Here is a 20179-nt window from a genome sequence, read left to right on the forward strand (position 1 = left end):
GTTAACGTTTTATCTGAAATAAATCAATCCTACAGTGATGAAAGCAAAAAATATTTCAGATTCATAATTGTGTTAGTGGGCACTTATGGCTCACTGCCTCGGTCTTCTTAACCTGTTAGGGCTCATCATCCTTACGTATTGCATAGTTACAAAGTTATCATAAGAAAAAATATACAAGATGCCTCTCAATTGATTATTTAGGTGAGAACTCCCATGATTTCTAAGAATTTATAATTACTCTTAGGATGTGGTGTGTTATCTTAAACTAGATATATTCTAATTTAACTTAGTCTAATAATATTATTTGCTTATTTTACATTGCTTGGCCTAACTCATATAAAATGTGTTTTCAGTTAAATATATTTATGTAAAACTGATTTTCAGTTCTTACAATTTTTAAAGACACTAAGATTCAGATTGGCCTGCATTGGATCTGTAAGTGTATCCATTTACTTACATGTCATAGAGCATGTTTCCTGACTCATGTTTCATCTTAGAGGTCCAGAAAAGAACATTCTTCTCCCCTTAGTTTTCTAAGCACCAAATAAAAGCAGCACAAGTCTGTAGACTCCAATAAATAGGTGACAGAGGCAGAAAACACATGACTTTCCAAACTTCAATTCTCACTTTTAACATTTTGAAGTATTACTGGCATCAACACAGGTATATAAAAAAAGCTGTTCCAATCAATAGAAGCTAATTGTGAAATGACATCACTAGACTGTAGTGACCAAGAGACCCACATGAGAGTTGGGATCACAGAAATTATCTCCATTAGAGATAATTACATGAGAGAGTTTGTTTACTGACAAGAACAACTCAAGATTTCAACAAACAGAACAAAAACCAGAGTTAACAAAATAACCCTATCCCTAACCATCACGTGAACCCATAACCTAACACTAATGATAACCCTAACCATAGCCCTACCCCTAACCGTAACCATAACCCTACCCTAATACTAACCCTAAGCCTAGCCCTAACCCTAACACTAAACCTAACCCAAGCCCTAGACCTAACCATAAACTTAAACCTAACCATAACCATAAATATAGCCCTAGCAATAACCCTAACCTTAGGTCACACCCTAACCCTAACCCTATCCCTAAACCTAACCATATCCCTAGACCTAACCCTAACCCTAATACTAACTCTAAACTGAGCCAATACCCTAAATCTAAACCTAGCCCTAACTCTAACCCTAAGCCTAGCCCACACCCTAAACCTAACCCTAGCCCTAACCCTACCTCTAGCCCTAACCCTAACCCTAGCCCACACCCTAAACCTAAACCTAACCCTCACCCTAACCCCAACCCTAACCCTAATCCTATCCCTAACCCTAACCCTAGCCTTCAACCTAAACCTAACCCTAGCCCTAACCAAACCATAACTAATCCTAATCCTACCCCTAGCCTTAGCTCTAAACCTAACTGTAGCTCTAACCGTAGCCCTATACCTAACCCTAAACTTAATAATAACCATTACCATAGCCCACACCCTAACCTTAGCCCTAGCCCTAACGTTAACCCTAACTGTAGCTCACATCCTTACCCTAACCCTTAACCAAGCCCTAGCCCACACTATAACCCAAACCCATACCCTAACCCTAACCCTAGCCCTAACCCTAATCCTAACCCTAACCTTAACCCTACCCCATCCCTACCCCTAACCCTAACTCTAGATCACACCCTAAACCTAGCCCTAACTCTAACCCTAACCCTAGCCATAGCCCTAACCGTAAACCTAGCCCACACCCTAACCCTAACCTGAGCCCATATCTTAACACTAACACTAACCTTAGACCTAGCCCTCGCCCTAACCTTAATCCTAACGATAGACCACACCCTAAACCTAACCCTAATTGTAACCCTAACCCTAGCCTTAACCCTAACCCCAAACCAGGCCCTAATCCTAACCCTAGCCCTAGCTCTAACCCTAACCCTAACCCTAGCCCACACCATAACATTAACCCTAGCCCTAGCTCTAGCCCTAACCCTAGCCCTAAACCTAACCCTAGCTCTAGCCCTAACCCTAGCCCACACCCTAGCTCTAACTCTAACCATAACCCTAGCCCACACCCTAACCCTAACCCTAAATCTAACCCTCAGCCCACATCCTAACCCTAACCTTAATCCTAACCCTAACCCTCCCATGCCCCTTCCTCCAGTCCACTGATAAGGGAGGTCCTCCTCCCCTTCCATCTGACCCTGCCTATCAGGTCTAATCAGGACTGGCTGCATTGTTCTTCAAGTGTTTTCCTTCCTTCCTTCCTTCCTTCCTTCCTTCCTTCCTTCCTTCCTTCCTTCCTTCCTCCCTCCCTTCCTTCCTTCTTCCTCCCTCCCTTCCTTACTTCCTTCTTCCTTTTGTTTTTCTTTCTTTCTTTCTGTTGTTTATCTGAGGAGAGCCCCTCTACCAGGCCACAAGCAGCTCAATTTATGGACAAATTGGTGGGGAGAAACCACTACTTTCAAAGAGCAGTTCTTGTAGAGGTATGAATCACTTGCAGCCCCCTCCTGCCCTGTTCTTCAATGGCTCAGAATTTTTAGCCGTACCTGATGTGAAAGCAAGCCCACATACAAAATGGGCTGAAAATTAAAGTTGAACAGATTCAAAAAGAAAATTTCAGGTGGAGAGATGGCTCAGTGGCTAATAACACTGGCTGCTTTTCCAGAGGTCTTGGGTTCAATTCCCAGCACTTCCATGGCACCTGAAAACCGTCTGTAACTCCAATTCCATGACATCTGATACCCTCTCCCAGCTTCTGAAAGCTCCAGGTATGCATGTGATGACCAGACATAAGTGTAGAAAATATATCTATATACATAAAACAAACAAGAACAATAAATGAATAGATGAATAAATAAAGGGAAATTTCACAGACCCTGGGACAACTGTAAGACATTAGCTTGTGTCCATTCTGTGAAAATGTAATCTCATGTAAGTGAGTAAAAGGTTTTTTGTTGCCTTAGTAAACATTTACAAACCTCTTAAACCAAGGAAAATATAAAACATATTTAATAAACATGACCTTTTCTCCCTTATTCTATCTGTAGTGCTGAGCATAAAATCATCAATAATATTAGTGCTTATCTATTTCATACCAGTCAAGTATAGAGGTAGAGGGGTTCATAAGCCCAAACTCCTAACTGAGGTGCTATTGACAGTTGATAGCTTTGGGGGAAGGGAAGGACAATGTTGTTTAAGGGTGCAATCCCTGGTAGGTGAACCATTCTCCAGTGGATGTCCCCATAACCTGAGGATATGTGTGTGTGTGTGTATGTGTGTGTATGCGTATTAAGTATATGTACAGGAAGCACAAATTTGAGTCAGTGTGCAATTAAGAAAAGGACATGAAATTAGGGGCATCAGGAGGTGGGGGTGGATCTGAATAGCATACATGGTGACTATGATAAGAATATATTGCATAATGTTTAATATTTTCACATTAAATAAAATAATTGTTTGAACCCTTAACACTTGATCCCCACAGATATGTGCCTAACAAGAATATTAAAAATTGTATTTTATGAGTGTATTGGTCAGTGATAAATAGAGTTTAAATTAAATTTAGATGGTATTTATTTTTTTATTTTATAGAAATTATTGCAGCCTCTTTATACTGCTCCTATCAGTCTTAATATGTCAGTCCAGTCCACTTGTATATACTTCCAATTAAGAAATGTAGTTTATATTTACATTATATATAGGCATATATATATATTATTCAACCATAACATGAATGGAATCCCAGCATTTGTGTCAATGAGGGTAGGCAATGGGACAGGATGTAAGGGGAATTAGGCAGACACAAGAAGCCAAACACTCCTCCCTCCTCCTCTGGACTCGTCTTTCTCAGGGCAGACCTAACTGCCTGGGGTCTGCAGCCGCTGAGGTGGAGCTCCAAGCTCTTTATTGGCAAAGGCCAGCAGTACCTGTCTCAGAGTCCCAGATTCACGTGGCGGCTGCACCATCCTCCCAGAGCCTGAGTCTGCTAGACGCCATACTAGCTCTGCAGGATCGCGATCACTGATGGTACGGCCTACCCAATCCCACAGTGACAGAGAATACGCTATATACTCACCTAAAACAGGCAGAAACACCATACAAGCTAGGCACACCAGGTGCTGGGCCTCCCAGCCTTGGAGAGCACAGTGGAGAGACCCCAGGACTTCCCAGAAAGCATCTGGACTAGCAACCCAGTCTTCAGTTACAGCAGGACTTTCTAACCTGGTGGCGGAGCAGCACTGAGCTGTCGGGGCACATCAGCCCTCCAGTTTAAGACTAACCAGGGCCAAATCAGAGAACAGAGAGCCTGGTTACCCCGATCCCTACTGACATGACCACGCTGAAATCTCCAGCTGCAGCAAGACCTCAGAACCTGGCAGTGACAGCAGCACCAAGCTGGTGGAGCACATCGAAGAAGCAGGGCCACACCAGAGAGCAGAGAGCCCAGATACCCCAATCTTTGCCAAGTGACCTGCCTGTAAGTGAGTGAACCCTTGAGAATCTGCAGATCCCCAGATCCTGGGTCCTTCTAAAACAGAAGCCAGGCATCAAACCTCTTTCCACCCATATACCCACTTTGGGAAACAGAGCAGTACTTGGGACATTGAAGTTCCTGCTTTGTGGGTCTAATTGAGGAGTTAAGACAGTTAATGCCAGAAATTGCGCTGCGATCATCACTAGTGCCTGTGACATATATAGTGCAGAGCCCCTCCCACACACTCAAGGGTTCAACATTAGCCATCACTCTGTCCCTCGAGACACACGTCCACTCACACTTCACACACACACACACACACACACACACACACACACACGCTTGTGCGCACATGCTTGCATTTGCCCCATTTGCGCCTGCTTACTTTTCTCCCACAGGTACAGCTAGTCCTCAGCACATGCTAAGGACACGGAACTTCTCTCAGCTTCCTGAAGAACTCTCCAGACGCCAGAGAGAGACAGTACCAGTCTGATCTGCAGAATCCAAAAACAAACAGGGAAGGTTTCAGATAAGCCAATGGCCAGGGGTAGGCGAAAGAACACTTCCAACATAAATCAGGACATCATGACTTCACCAGCAAACACCAAAATCAATGGATACTCCAATTCATCACAAGCACAGGAAAATGACTTTAAAGCCATGCTTACCCAATTATTTGAGGCTCATAAGGAGGAAATGAACAAATATTTCAAAGAGTTGGCCAGTAAATTGGAGGTAAAGAAAGAAGAAATAGACAAAATCCTTAAAGAAACACAGGCAAACATAGCCAAACAAATAGATATACAAGTAGAGGAAAAATTAGTGGCATATAAAAAGGAAATGAACAAAGAAATAGAGGCCATCGTAGAGAGACAGGAATCCAAATTCAAACACATGAAAGAAATGGTGCAAGGCATGAAAACAGAATTAGAATCAATAAAGAAAACACAAAATGAGAAAACCCTTGAGCTGGAGAACTTGGAGAAAAGATCAGGAACCACAAAAGTAAGCATCACCAACAGAATACAAGAGATGGAAGAGAGAATCTCTGGAGCTGAAGACACACTTGCAGAAATGGATACTTCTCTCAAAGAAAAAGTAAAATCAGAAAAGTTCCAATCACAAAATATCCAAGAAATCAAGGATGCTATGAAAAGACAAAATCTAAGAATAATAGGAATTCACGAAAAAGAAGACTCCAGGCTCCAAGGTCCAGAAAATATTTTCAAGAAAATCATAGAAGAAAATTTTCCCAACTTAAAGAAAGAGATATCCATAAATATACAAGAGGCCTACAGAACTCCAAATAGACTAGACCAGAAAAGAAACACATCACGACACATCATAGTCAAAACACTAAATCTACAGAACAAAGAAAAGATATTAAAAGCAGCAAGGGAAAAAGGCCAAGTAACATATGAAGGTAGACCTATCAGAATCACACCAGACTTCTCATCAGAAACTATGAAAGCCAGAAGGGCCTGGGCAAGTATCATGGAGACTCTAAGAGATCACAAATGTCAACCCAGACTACTATACCCTGCAAAGCTTTCAATCAATATAGATGGAGAAAACAAAATATTCCATGACAAAACTAAATTTACACAATATCTACACAGCAAACCAACCCTACAGAAGATACTAGAAGGAAAACTCCAATCCAATGAAAACAACTTCACCCAAGAAAACAGGGCATACAGATAATATCCCAACAAAAAATGAAAATAAAACAAACAATGAAACAAGGTAAGATCACCGACTCCATTACAAAAGGAACTAACATTCATTGGTCACTATTATCTATCAGTATCAATGGACTCAACTCACCAATAAAAAGACACAGGCTAACAGAATGATTGTAGAAACAAGATCCAACATTGTGTTGCATCCAAGAAACACACTTATGCAACAAAAATAAACACTACCTCAGAGTAAAGGGCTGGAAAAATGTTTTTCAAGCAAATGGCTCCAGAAAACAAGCTGGAGTAGCCATCCTAATATCTAATCAAATAGACTTTCATCCAAAGTTAATAAAAAAAGATAAGGAGGGCCACCATATTCTAATTAAAGGAAAAATCCATCAAGAGGACATCACAATCTTGAATATCTATGCCCCAAACACAAGAGCACCGACATTCATAAATGAAACATTATTAAAGCTTAAATCATACATTGATCCTAATACCTTAATAGTGGGAGACTTCAACACCCCACTCTCATCAAGGGACATATCAACTAGACAAACACCAAATAGGGAAATAAAAGCACTCACAGAATCCCTAAATCAAATGGACCTAATAGACGTCTGCAGATCTTTTCACCAAAACTCAAAAGAGTACACCTTCTTTTCAGCACCACATGGAACCTTCTCCAAAATAGACTATATAGTGGATCACAAAGCAAGCCTCAACAGATACAAAAGGATTGAAATAATCCCTTGTATACTATCTGACCACCATGGACTAAAGCTGGACATCAACAACAACAGAAACAACAAAAAGCTGACACACACATGGAAACTGAACAACTTACTACTCAATGACAGCTGGGTTAAGGAAGAAATAAAGAAAGAAATTAAAGACTTCCTAGAATTCAATGAAAAGGAAGGCACAACATACCCAAATTTATGGGACACATTGAAAGCAGTGCTCAGAGGAAAATTTATAGCACTAAGTGCCTGCAAGAAGAAATTCGTAACATCACATACAAACAACTTAATGGCCCAACTGAAAACCCTAGAAAGAAAAGAAGCAGATATACCCAAGAGGAGCAGACGGCTGGAAATAATCAAACTCAGGGCTGAAATCAATCAATTAGAAACAAATAAAACTATCCAAAGAATCAATGAAACAAAAAGCTGGTTCTTTGAGAAAATCAACAAGATAGACAAACCCTTAGCCAAACTAACTAAAAAGCAGAGAGAAACTATCCAGATCAGCAAAATCAGAAATGAAAATGGGGACATAACTACAGACACTGAGGAAATCCAAACAATTATTAGGTCATACTACAAAAGCCTATATGCCACAAAATTTGAAAATCTAAATGAAATGGATAATTTTCTTGACAGATTCCATCTACCAAAATTAAGTTAAGATCAGATAGAAAAACTGAATAGCCCTATATCTCCCAAGGAAATTGAAGCAGTCATTAACAGTCTCCCCTCCAATAAAAGGCCCTGGACCAGATGGCTTCAGCGCAGAATTCTACAAGACCTTCAAAGAAGAGCTAACACCAATTCTCCTCAAACTATTCCACAAAATAGAAACAGAAGGAACAATACCAAACTCATTCTATGAAGCCACAGTCACCTTAATACCTAAACCACACAAAGATTCAACAAAAAAAGAGAACTTCAGACCTATCTCTCTTATGAACATTGATGCAAAAATACTCAATAAAATACTTGCAAACCAAATCCAAGAACACATCAAAGATATCATCCACTATAACCAAGTAGGCTTCATCCCAGGCATGCAAGGGTGGTTCAACATATGGAAATCTATCAATGTAATCCAGCACATAAACAAACTGAAGGAGAAAAAACACATGATCATCTCCTTAGATGCCGAAAAAGCATTTGACAAAGTCCAACACTCATTCATGTTTAAAGTCTTGGAGAGATCAGGGATACAAGGCACATACCTAAAGATAGTAAAGGTAATATACAGCAAGCCTATAGCCAACATCAAACTCAATGGAGAGAAACTTAAATCAATCCCACTGAAATCAGGGACAAGACAAGGCTGCCACCTCTCTTCATGTCTCTTCAACATAGTACTTGAAGTGCTAGCCAGAGCAATAAGACAACTAAAGGAGATCAAGGGGATACAAATCGGAAAGGAAGAAGTCAAAGTATCACTATTTGCAGATTATATCATAGTATACATGAGCGAACCCAAAAATTCAACCGGAGAACTCCTTCAGCTGATAAACACCTTCAGCAATGTGGCAGAATACAAAATCAACTCAAAAAAATCAGAAGCCCTCCTGTATACCAAAGACAAAAAGGCTGAGAAAGAAATTAGGGAAACAACACCCTTCACAGTAGCCACTAATAACATAAAGTACCTTGGTGTGACTCTAACCAAGCAAGTAAAAGACCTGTTTGAGAAAAATTTCAAGTCTCTGAAGAAAGAAATTGAAGAAGATATCAGAAGATGAAAGATCTCCCGTGCTCATGGATTGGTAGGATTAACATTGTGAAAATGGCCATCCTGCCAAAAGCAATCTACAGATTCAATGCAATTCCCATCAAAATACCAACTCAATTCTTTACAGACCTTGAAAAAAACATTCTCAGCTTTATATGGAGAAACAAAAACCCAGAATCTTCAAAAAGATCCTGTACAACAACAGATCATCTGGAGGTATCTCCATCCCCGATCTCAAGCTGTACTACAGGGCAACAGTAATAAAAACTGTATGGTATTGGCATAGAAACAGAAAGGATGATCAATGGAACCGAATAGAAGACCCAGAAATAAACCCACCCACCTATGAATACTCGATATTCGACAAAGAAGCCAATTCCATTCAATGGAAAAAAGACAGCATCTTCAACAAATGGTGCTGGACCAACTGGATGTCTACATGCAGAAAAATGAAAATAGATCCATATTTATCACCCTGCACAAAACTAAAGTCGAAGTGGATCAAGGACCTCAACATAAAACCAGATACTCTAAATCAATTGGAAAAAAAAAAGTGGGGAACAACCTAGAACTCATTGGCACAGGAGACAACTTCCTGAACAGAACACCAACAGCACAGGCTCTAAGAGCAACAATCAATAAATGGGACCTCATGAAACTGAAAAGCTTCTGTAAAGCAAAGGATACCGTCATCAAAACAAAACGACTGCCTACAGATTGGGAAAGAATCTTCACCAACCCTTTATCTGACAGAGGGCTAATATCCAGTATATATAAAGAACTAAAGAAGCTGAAAAGCAGCAAACCAAGTAATCCCATTAAAAAATGGAGTACAGGCTAAACACAGAATTCTCGACAGAGGAACATCGAATGGCAGAGAAACACTTAAAGAAATGCTCAACCTCATTAGCCATAAGGGAAATGCAAATCAAAATGACCTTGAGATTTCACCTTACACCCATGAGAATGGCCAAGATCAAAAACTCAAGTGACAACACATGCTGGAGAGGTTGTGGTGAAAGGGGAACCCACCTCCATTGCTGGTGGGAATGTAAACTGGTACAACCACTTTGGAAGTCAATCTGGCGCTTTCTCAGACAATTAGGAGTAGTGCTACCTCAAGACCTAGCTATACCACTCCTAGGTGTATACCCAAAATTTGCTCAAGTACACAACAAGGACATTTGTTCAACCATGCTTGTAGCAGCTTTATTTGTAATCGCCAGAACTTGGAAACAACACAGATGTCCATCAACAGAGGAATGGATACAGAAATTGTAGTATTTTTACAATGGAATACTACTCAGCAATCAAAAAGGAGGAAATCATGAAATTTGCAGGCAAATGGTGGGACCTAGAAAAGATCATTCTGAGTGAAATATCCCAGAAGGAGAAAGACAAACATGGGATATACTCACTTATATAGACCTATAAGATATGATAAACATAATGAAATCTATACACCTAAAAAAGATAATCAATTGAGCGGACATGGGGTAAGATGATCAATCCTCGTTTAGAAAGACAGATGGGATGTGCATTGAACGTATGACAGGAGTCTACTGAGAGCATCTGAAAGACTCTAACTAGCAGTGTTTTCAAAGCAAAGACTCATGACCAAACCTTTGGCAGAGTACAGGGAATCATAAGAAAGAAGGGGAGTTAGTCTGATGGGGAAAGGATAGGAGCTCCACAAGGACCAAATATATCTGGGCACAGGGTCTTTTCTGAGACTGACATTCAACCAAGGACCATGTATGGATATAACCTAGAACCTCCACTCAGATGTAGCCTGTGGTAGCTCAGTAACCAATTGTTTTCCCAAAGTGAGGGGAACAGGGACTATTTCTAACAGGAACTCGATGACTGGCTCTTTGGTCTCCCCACCCCCGAAGGGAGGAGCAGTCCTGTTAGGCCACAGAGGAGGGCTTTGCAGCCAGTCCTGAAGATACCTGATAAAACAGGATCAGATGAATGGGGAGGAGGTCCCCCCCATCAGTGGACTTGGAAAGGGGCACGGTGGAGATGAGGGAGGGAGGGAGGGAGGGACTGGGAGGGAATGAGGGATCGGGACACGGCTGGGATACAGAGTTAATAAAATTTTTACACAATGGAATACTACTCAACAATCAAAAAGAAGGAAATCATGATATTTGCAGGCAAATGGTGGGATCTAGAAAAGATCATTCTGAGTGAAGTATCCCAGAAGGAAAAAGACAAACATGGTATATACTCGCTTATATAGACCTACAAGATATGAAAGACAAATGGGATGTGCATTGAACGTATGACAGGAGTCTACCGCAAAAGGCATCTGAAAGACTCTACCTAGCAGTGTTTCAAAGCAGACACTAAGACTCATAACCAAACTTTCGGCAGAGTGCAAGGAATCATGAAAGAAGGGGAGTTAGTATGATATGGAAAGGATAGGAGCTTTATAAGGACCAAATATGTCCGGGCACAGGGTCTTTTCTGAGACTGACACTCAACCAAGGACCATCTATGGATATAACCTAGAATTTCTGCTTGGATGTGGCCTGTGGTAGCTCAGTAACCAAGTAGTTTTCCAAGGTAAGGGGAACAAGGACTATTTCTAACAGGATCTCAAGGGCAGGCTCTTTGACCTCCCCCCCCAAGGGGAGGAGCAGTCCTGTTAGGCCACAGAGGAAGACTTTGCAGCCAGCCCTGATAAAACAGGGTCAAATGAAAGGGGAGGAGGTCATCCCCTATCAGTGGACTTGGAAAGGGGCGGGGAGGAGACCAGGGAGGGAGTGTGGGGTTGGGGAGGGAATGAGGGAGTGGGATACAGCTGGGACACAGAATTAACAAAATGTAACTAAAAAGAAAAATAAAATTAAAACAAAAGAGAAAAAAATACAGAAAAAAAAAGCCAAATACTCATATGTGGAAGCCAAAGCATTTGATCTCACTGAAGTTGAGAGCAGAATAGTGGTCACAGAGGATAGGCACGTTGGGGCAGAGGAAGACTAAGGTGAAGTTAGATAACAAGTATCAAAATACACTTGTGCAGAAATAATGAGTTCTACATAGAGTGGGGGACCATGCTCACTACAACTTTTTATATATTTTAAGAACAAGAAGAAAGGAGTTAAAGAATCTCAACACAATGAATAATTAATTTTAATGGGTGGAAACCTTGCTATGTTGGTTTGATTACAGGTTTTATGTAAAGGGATTATTAGATGGTATATCACCAACAAATGTAGTGATTATGCCAATTAAACAGAAAAAGAATAGAAGCAGAGAAACATTGACTATTATGAAACAACACTAGATATTGTTTCTAAATATACAAATCACCAAATTTATATATTACCAGATTTTCTTATTTGACCCCAGAATTTCTTCATAACCTTCTTGACTTCCTCATTTCTGAGGGTAAAGTGGGGAAAGAGGTCATGGGCCTTAGGTACAGATATGAACAGATAAGACAACAAATGACAAGCACAGGTAAACAGTGCTTTGCAATATCCTTCTGAGATGTGATTCCTCAGGGAGGGAAGGATGACTAAACAGGAAGCAACCAGCATAGAGAAAATAAACAAACACACTGACCCACTATTGGCAGCAACCAAAAGCCCAAGAGTGTGAATGTCAGTGCAGGCCAACTCAAGGATTAAATCACACATAAAATGGTGGGGTACGGGGACTACAGAATGGTAACTGGACAATAAATAAAGTTTGTATTTCTCTATGGATGAAACCTAAAATTACAGTGGTACCTACTAGGAATATGCACACAGGTCGGTTCACGATGGTCATATAGTACAAGGGCTTACAGATGGCTACATAGTGATCATAGGCCATGGAAATAAAGATGATTTCAGTGGCAGCAACAACAACAACAACTGGTCTCCATCTTTTGATCCTTTTTTCCTTAATCCTAAAGAAACCTTTAAATCAACGGTTCTTAACCTGTTTGGAAGGGTTGCACAAGACTGTTGAAAAAACAGATATTTAAATTATGATTCAAGATTCTACAAGATGGCGGCACCAGGAGAATACTGCATCTGAGGAGCAGGACAACATTTTCCCTACAGCGACCAAGAGACTGAACTCTGGGCCCTAAAACAACAGTGATCGTGTTTCCCAGGTGAGAGGAAACCCCTACGGTGTGGGAATCAGTCAAGTCCACCCTCAGGTCACCCAGTCAGAACCCGGAAGAGATCCCAGGTCCCATAGGCACTAGGTCGCCAGACCAGAGCCACACGCCTGCATGTCCTGATCACCTTTCCAAGTTGAATGGTGGACACAAAAACACCAGAGACGGGAGTCCCAGCCACAAGAAAAACCCATGGGGAAGGAAGGAAATGGGACTAGCCTTGGGTCACCCAGTCTTTCCCTGGAAAAGATCTTGCAGAATGGTGGGTGTGAGCCACCATCACTGAACTGGGCACCAGCTTGAGCACAGAGACTTGCTGTGTACCTAGCTCTCCATCACAGACAGAGCTGTGCACCCCAGAGCAACAGAGACAGGGAGTCCCTGTCAGGGGAAAACCCCACAGGGAAGGAAGCAAATGGGGATGGACTTAGGCCACCCAGCATATCCTTGGAAAAGGTCCCACAGACTGACCCAACCCAGGGACCTGCTCTGCACCAGTTAGCCTGTTGCTCCCAGGAGAGCATTACTCACCTGCCACAGATTACTGCTTAGGTACTGGGGCACAGAGCTCCAACCTCAGACCTACAGAAGCCAGAGATCCCTGAGATCAACCCCCAGATACTGCTCCAAGGGGCAACCAGTTATCCCTAACAAAACTGACCAAACCATGGGACACACAGGTTACAGCAGCAAATCACTAAATTTACAGCAAAAGACCCAGAAGCAGGGCAGCTGTCTCCAGGACTTCTCTGGCTGAGAGGAGAGCCCTCTCGACTAACAAGGATCACAGTTACCACTCAGGTCTGTACGCCTGAGGTGAGCTGTGGCAACTCCTGAAAAACACCGACCATACTGTGACCATACCCTAAAAGTTGAAGAGGATTCCTTCAGGAAAAACCATCTTCCTGCCAAGTGGATTCTCTCCACCACAGGATTCCAGGAACCACCAGAAACTATCACCCAACACCTAAGATAGCCCAATAGGTAGAGGCCAGTATAAAAGCTCAACCAACAAAAGACAGAGCAATACAGCATCTCCAGAACCCAGTTATCCAGGGGCAAGTAGCCCTGGACACCCCAGCATAATTGAAATTCAAGAAGATGAGCTAACATCATCTTGAAGAGGATAATAGAGGAAACAAATAAAATGTGTAAAGACGTAGAGGAAGATAAAGTCAAACAGATTATGGCCATCCGTAAAGAAATAGAGGAAGATAAAGAAAGACAAATTATGGCCATCCATAAAGAAATAGAAGAAGATAAAGAAAAATATATTTTGGCCATCTGTAAAGAAATACAGGAAGTTGCAGCCAAATAGTTTGTTGCCTTTAGAGAGGAAATACTTAAATCATTGAAAGAATAATAAAATAAACAGAGGATTGTTCAAACAAACAGCTGAAGGAATTGAAAGAAAAACAGGAAAATACAGTCAGACAGGTGAAGCAAATCAACAAAACAGCTCAAGATTTGAAGATAGAATTTGAAAAATTAAAGAAAACACAAATGGAGGAAATTGTGGAGAGAAAGAACTTAGGGAAGAAAACAGGAACTATAGAGGTAAGCATAAGCAATAGACTACAAGAGATGGAAGAAAGAATCTCTGGTGTGGAAGATACAATGGAAGAAATCAATGTATCCATCAAAGAAAATAATAAATCTAAAAAATTCCTGACACAAACCATCCAAGAAATTCAAGACAACATAAAAAGACAAAACCTAAGAATAATAGGAATAGAGGAAAAAGAAGATTCCCTGCTCCAAGGCCCAGAAAATATTTTCAACAAAAATCATTGAAGAAAATTTCCCCAACTTAAAGGAGAGGCCAATAAGAATATAAGAGGCCTACAGAACACCCAATAAATTAGACCAGAAAAGAAAATCCTCTTGCCACATAATAATCAAAACAGTAAGTATACAGAACAAAGAAAAAATACTAAAAGCTGCAAGGGAAAAAGGCCAAGTAACATATAATGGCAAACCCATCAGAATCACACTCTCAACAGAGACTATGAAAGCCATAAGGGCCTGGATGGATATCATGCAGGCCCTAAGAGAACACAGATGTCGGCCCAGGCTATTATATCCAGCAAAACTCTCAGTTGTCATAGACAGAGAAAACACGATATTCAATGACAAAAACAAATTTCAACAATACCTACACACAAATCCAGCATTACAGAAGACACTAGAAGGAAAAATACAACTGAAGAAAACTAGCTACTTTCAAGAAAACACAGGAAATAATTAACCTCACTATAGTAAAACAAAAAGCAACCAAGCACACAAACTTGTGACCAAAGCCAACATCAAAATCAAAGGACTTAACAGCCACTGGTCATTAATCTCTCAACATCAGTGGACTCAATTCTCCAATAAAAAGACACAGACTAACAGAATGGATGTATAAAGAAGACCCAGCAATCTGTTGCATACAAGAAACACACCTAAGTCACAAAGATAGACATTACCTGAGGGTAAAGGACTGGGAAGACAGCTTTCCAAGCAAATGGACCCAAGAAGCAAGCAGAACTAGCCATTCTAATATCTGATAAAATAGATTTCCAACCAAAATTAATCAAAAGAGATGGGGAAAGACACTTCATACTCATCAAGGGAAAATTCCACCAGGAAGACATCACAATCCTGAACATCTATGCCCCAAATACAAGGGCACCCACATTTGTAAAAGAAACATTGATAAAACTTAAACCACACATATATCCCCACACATTAATAGTGGGAGTCTTCAACACCCCACTCTCAAGAAAGGACAGGTCAACTAAACAGAAATTAAAGAAACAATGTCTCTAACAGAGGTCATGAATCAAATGGACCTAACAGACACTTACAGAACCTTACACCCAAACACAAAAGAATTTATCTTCTTCTCAGCACCTCATGGAACCTTCTCTAATATAGACCATATGGTTGGTCACAAAGCGAGCCTCAACAGATACAAGAAGATTGAAATAATCCCTTGTATCCTATCTGATCACCATGGAATAAAGCTGGACCTCAACAACAACAGAAAAAGCAAAAGGCCTACACACACATGGAAACTGAACAACTTGCTACTAATTGACAGCTGGGTCAGGGAAGAAATAAAGAAAAAATTAATGTCTTCCTAGAATTCAATGAAAATGAAGGCACAACATACCCAAACTTGTGGGACACAATGAAAAAAGAAGAAGCAGACACACCAAAAAGGAGTAGATGGATGGAAATAATCAAACTCAGGACTGAAATCAATAAATTAGAACCAAATAAAACAATTCAAAGAATCAATGAAACCAAGAGCTGGTTCTTTGAGAAAATCAACAAGATAGACAAACCCTTAGCCAAACTAACTAAAAGGCAGAGAGACACTATCCAAATCAACAAAATCAGAAATGAAAAGGGGGGCATAACTACAGTCACTGAGGAAATCCAAACAATCATTAAGACTTACTTCAATATCAGAGATCAGACCTCTACTCTTGCCTGATGCATCTAAAACAAAAAGGGGGAACTGTAGAGAGCTCCAGAATGCCGCGCCTTAAAGAAGGAGCTGGTTTCCGCCTTCCACCTTCCCGATGGTGAGTGCTCTCTGTTCACGAACAACTCCACATTTGGCTAAGGCCAAGGATCTGGCTTGCTTCCATGTATGTGGACCTATCTGCATTGCCTACGTGGCATGCTGGGTCTGGCTACCCAGAGGCTATTTAAGCTGTGGGCTGGCTTTCCCCAGGGTCAGATGATTGTTCAAGGTTCCTGAATAAACTGCATTGGAAAAAAAAAAAAAAAAGACTTACTTCAAAAGTCTATATGCCACAAAATTTGAAAATCTAAATGAAATGGACAATTTTCTTGATTGATTCCACTTACCAAAGCTGAATCAAGACCAGGTAAATCAATTAAATAGTCCTATATCCCCCAAGGAAATAGAAGCAGTCATCAAGTCTCCCATCCAAAAGAAGCCCAGGACCAGATGGTTTCAGTGCAGAATTCTACCAGATCTTCAAAAGAGCTAACTCCAATTCTCTTCAAACTATTCCACAAAATAGAAACAGAAGGAACACTACCAAACTCATTCTATGAAGCCAAAGTCACCTTGGTACCTAAACCTCACAAAGACCCAACAAAGGAAGAGAATTTCAGGCCAATCTCCCTCATGAACATTGATGTAAAAATATTCAACAAAATACTTGCAAACCGAATACAATAACACATCAAAGATATCATCCACTATGATCAAGTAGTCTTCATCCAAGGTATGCAGGGGTGGTTCAATATACGGAAACCCAGGTTTTATTCCCACTTTTCATGGCCATCTTCCGTTTCCTTTTCTCCGTATCTAGATGTTTATATGTAAGTGGTAAAAAAAAAATCTCAGTAAAATGTCCTAGTATTTAATGAACACATTATTCTTGTGGTAGAAATATAAAATTATTCTCAGAATTAGGCAAAGTTCTCCTTTCTAATCACATTTTTACTACTAGAATTAAACTAGATATGGCGTTATCCCCAATTTTTTATTGATAAGACACAAATGACAGGGTAAGCTAAAGGGTTCCCTTTTAACAGTAAATTCACTCAAAATAAGATGAACTTATAGTTTCATTGGCAAGTTGAAGAAGTATTGAAGACAGTCTACTATATTCTTTTAAATAAACTAGATGCAGATTTTCCGAGTATGAATTGGAGTTGTTACTAATGAGTTGGGGGTATTTTAGGCATATTTCTTTATCTCTTTCCCTAATATCTACCTAAAAGTATACAGAAAACTTGTGCCAGCCTACTCAAGCTTTAAAGAAAATTATGGATACAGAAGTCAGCAGCGTAAACTTTCAGCCCAAATAAGAGTGAGGAAAAAAGAGGAATTGAGAAGAAGCACTTGGTCATCAATTTGGCTTGGTCCCAGAGTGTCTCACTCTACTTATGGCTTCTATAGATGGGGTGATTTAGTTAGTCACACTCAATAAATTTAATTCACAAATCCTAACTTCAAAGTGACAGTGTTGAAATCATGAGAACAGGAAAAACTTCAAGTCATTACAAACAACCGTCTAGAATTAATGTATTTACTGTGCCATAGACAATAACCATAGTATTTTAGAAGGGAGTTCAATCATTCTTCAAAGCACCTAATTAAGTAAAATTACTGATGGTATACTCTATGGGTATTTTTATGCTACTGGGTCCAAATTCATTTTCACAGCAAAGTATGAAACTTCATGTCAAACACATAACTTCAAATTCTTCTTCAGTAAGAATAAACTGCCTAAATCAAGTTAATCTCCTTAAATTTGGGGAAAAATATATAATTTTAACTTACCAATTGTACTTGGTTATGGTTCCTATGTTTGTTGATTTATTGAAGTTATTGTTTCTTTTCCTCTGGGCACACCCAGCATGGTGTTTAGTAGACTCTATAGGCTAATACTGGAATTATTATTTTTCTAGACAATTCTCTGATTTAGACATTTTTATTTATTTATTTTTTGGTCCTATTGTCAGCATTTACTTCAAAAATGATATATTTCAGTTAAGAACTTTGATATTTCTAGAATTTAATTCCTACTTATTTTATTGATTTCCTATAATTCATGTGTTTGGGGACACAAAGACACACACACAAATACAAAATTAATAGATAACAATGTTGATAATAAAGCCAAATTACTCAAATCAGAAAACATGAGTATATTCAACTCTGGTATGTATAAGAGAATAAAATAAAATTAGTTAGATTACCCCCCCTTACCATTTTGGGCATGTTTTTTGCTTCCCAAGAGTCTGTAAAAAATGTGGATTCCTGTCATCCCTCAACTAGAGCTCCTTTTAAAAATGCCATCTCTTTAGAAACCTACAAACATTAAAAGTATTATTCTCTCAGAAAAATCTTCATTGTATTGATTCATGCTCTGCTCCAGTCATTGACACACTGATACTTTGTTTTGATTCTTCCTTCCTTCATGCTAAAGAAATATTTTAATAGATTTGCATAGTCCGGAGGGTCTAGTGATATTTTGGTTTTGCAAGGACCCAGAGGATTGCTAATTACCTCTTTTGAAATCTTTGCCAAGGTCTTTGCTTATTCCTACTTGGTCCCCACAAACATCATTAACAGTACCTAGTTTAGTAGTTGGGTTGTAGATTGTATTCAGATTCATGTATAGGCGAGGCAAGAAATCTACCACTGAGCATTATATACAGTCCTTCTTTCTATATGCCCTACTTGACTTAGAGTAATGACTCTAATTCATTTGTGTTGGAGCATGTGCTTAAATTTGATTCCTTTTGAGACTGAAGCAGGTAACCACGGTAAAAAAGTCCCTGACCCAGATGGCTTTAGTTATTATTTCTACCAAAATCTTACACAAGAACTGTAATAGCCCTTCTTAAACTCCTCCACAAAATTGACAATACTTCAAAACTCATTTTATGTGGCCAAAATTTTTTACTTTTATTTTTCACTTTACATCTCAGTTGTAGTCCCCACCTTCTTCTTTGCTCAGTCCCCCTTCTTCTTCCTCCTGCAACTCAGAAAAGGGCCACTCCCCCTACTGCCAACCCAACACATCAAGTCTGAGTGCATCCTCTTCTACTAAAGCTAGGCAAAACAGCTTTGTTATGGGGAAGTGATTAAAAAACAGGCAACAAAGTTCATGTGAGAAACAGCCCCTACCCTTCTTACAAGGGGACACAAATGAAGATTAAGCTGCCCATCAATATGGCCAACATTTAATATGGTACCTGAATTAAATAAATACACTACTCTACATCCAACAAACAAAATTAAAACACAAAACAAAAAAGGTCTCTGGGTAAGATGTCAGACTGGTACCTGCTTAGTGTATCCCAAAGAAGGAGCGTCAAAAACTAGGAAATAATAAGAATGAAGAGACTTCCATAGAGAAAAATTGAAAAACATTGGAAATCCAATGGAAAGAAGTTTCATAATAACAAAGCAAGGCAAAATGAAACAAAACTTACACAGTATGGAGAACTTGCTAGCAGGGTGAAAAGGAATCCTGCTGCAGGCTCAGCTCAGTCAGCAGCTTGGGGCAAAGACCAGATCCTGGATCCGGCTCCTCCAGAGAAGAGAAAGAAAAATGATACAAGGTTCCAACATTAAAGAAACCCAATCCAGATACTGAAGTGTCCTCAGAAGATGTCTAGAAAGTGCTGAATGAAAGCTATGAGGATGAGTGAGGGAGAGAGAGAGAGAGAGAGAGAGAGAGCTTGGAACACACAGCTCTAAGTGAGATGTTTCCATCAAATTTTTCCTCTTAGACCTCAGAGGACCCCACAGAAGAGGAGGCAGAAAGAGTGTAGAAGCCAGAGAAGATGGAGGACTGTAAGAGAACATGGTCCTCTAAATCAAGAGAGTAAAACTCATATGAACTCACAGAGACTGAATCTGAAATCACAGAGCCTACT

At 39.9% G+C, this 20179-nt stretch overlaps 1 pseudogene; it reads right to left on the reverse strand.

Annotated features, from left to right (window-relative positions):
• Window positions 1–11960: 11960 nt before the first annotated feature.
• On the reverse strand, window positions 11961–18909 carry LOC132656208 (olfactory receptor 4C45-like; annotated as a pseudogene).
• Window positions 18910–20179: the final 1270 nt, after the last annotated feature.

This window comes from Meriones unguiculatus, chromosome 9, assembly GCF_030254825.1.
Source record: "Meriones unguiculatus strain TT.TT164.6M chromosome 9, Bangor_MerUng_6.1, whole genome shotgun sequence".
Taxonomy (NCBI): Eukaryota; Metazoa; Chordata; class Mammalia; order Rodentia; family Muridae; genus Meriones; species Meriones unguiculatus.